Source organism: Vicia villosa, unplaced genomic scaffold (genome assembly GCF_029867415.1).
Source record: "Vicia villosa cultivar HV-30 ecotype Madison, WI unplaced genomic scaffold, Vvil1.0 ctg.001057F_1_1, whole genome shotgun sequence".
NCBI classification, from domain to species: domain Eukaryota; kingdom Viridiplantae; phylum Streptophyta; class Magnoliopsida; order Fabales; family Fabaceae; genus Vicia; species Vicia villosa.
Genome location: NW_026705465.1, coordinates 332,100 through 334,034, shown reverse-complemented (window position 1 = coordinate 334,034; position 1,935 = coordinate 332,100).

The following is a 1,935-nucleotide window of genomic DNA, read 5'->3' as shown; positions in this document are numbered from 1 at the left end:
GCAGTCATGAGATATATGAATCTCGAGATGTAATTCAGACGTCCAAGAAATCCTCTAACTTGTTTCTTGGTTCTGGGCGAAGGCATTTCTTGAATTGCCTTGACTTTGTCTGGATCTACTTCAATTCCTCGTTTGCTGACAATGAAACCAAGGAGTTTTCCTGAGTAGACACCAAAGGTGCACTTGTTGGGGTTCAGGCGAAGCCGAAACTTCCGTAAGCGTTGAAATAACTTTGTCAGATTCTGTATGTGATCTTCTTCATTTTCTGATTTGGCAATCATGTCGTCCACATAGACTTCCACTTCTTTATGCATCATGTCGTGGAAAAGTGTAGTCATGGCTCTTTTATAAGTTGCCCCTGCGTTCTTCAGTCCAAAAGGCATAACACGATAGCAGAACGTGCCCCAGGGGGTGATGAAAGCTGTTTTTTCCATGTCTTTAGGTGCCATTTTGATTTGGTTGTATCCTGAAAATCCGTCCATGAACGAGAAAACTTTGGATTTTGCTGTACTGTCTACCAACATATCAATATGTGGTAAAGGAAAATCATCCTTAGGGCTAGCTTTGTTCAAATCTCTGTAGTCGACGCACATGCGGACTTTTCCGTCTTTCTTAGGAACGGGAACAATGTTAGCTAACCACTGAGGGTATTCTGAAGTGACGAGGAAACCTGCGTTGATCTGCTTTTGAACTTCCTCTTTGATTTTCATGGCCATCTCCGGATGAGTTCTTCTTAATTTTTGCTTGACCGGAGGGCATTCTGCTTTTACTGGCAAGTGATGCTCCACTATACTGGTATCCAACCCTGGCATATCTTGATAAGACCAAGCGAAGACATCTGAGAATTCTTTGAGCAACTGTATCAAACTCTCTCTGATCTCTGAACTGAGCGAAGCTCCAATCTTAACCTCTTTTCTATTTCCATCGGAACCAAGGTTAATGATCTCTAGAGGCTCATTGTATGGCTGAATGGCCTCTTCCTTTTGTTGAAGTAATCGTGAAATTTCCTTTGATATTTCTTCGTCTTCTTCTTCCTCTGCCTCGAATACAGGAAACTCAAAGCTTGGAGAAGTCATACGGTCGCACGTTTCAACGGGGTATTTTATGATTAATCTGCATATGTGTGATAAGTTTTATTTAGACAACGAGGGAAGACTCGGTGTATGCAGTTAATGGAATATTTTGATGTTTTTTAGGGTGTTTTTTAGGATTACCAATTTCGGAAAAAGAGAAAAGGAAAAACTAAACGAAGGAACAGAATGACATTTTTATTTATTGACAGTCATTTCTTGAAATAAAGACCCTATAAAACAAAACTCTATTGCTTTGGGCGAAGCAAAGAGGGACATTTTCCTAAGAAATAGTAAAATGCAAAGCCCTATGAAACATCTCTTCACCCTGGGCTATGGTGAGAGGACAAAATAACGGTGAAAATTCCTACTTAGGAGTGCGAACAACAGTTGAAACTTCAACAGCTGTTCAGTAGTGGCGAACCCCATTGTGCACTAAGTAATCTGGAACCTTAAGCTTAAGCTGGCCTATGGTAGGTCTTGATTTATCAACCACTGTCTTTGCAACACTCAGACGATCTTCTTCTACTTCAGCAGACTGAGCGGTGTGAGCATACCCATTTCCAAGTGGAGTATGTCGGTTTTTCTTTTGAGGAAACTTCCAATCTTCTGAATGGAGAGACTCGTTGTCGGAGACACTTTCGAGATCATCCTCTTCTGTATTTTGGTCTTGCTCTTCTCCCAAGATGGCATTGACTAGATATGTGAACTCTAGATCAGTAGCCTCGGAAGGTGACTTGGGGATATAATCCTCAATGATGATTTCATCAGTCGATGATGAATAGCAAGGGTTATACATCTCTTTTGGCTGAGAGAGGTACTCATAATCAATGTTCCATCCAGTTGGAACAATGTCTTCAAGAGA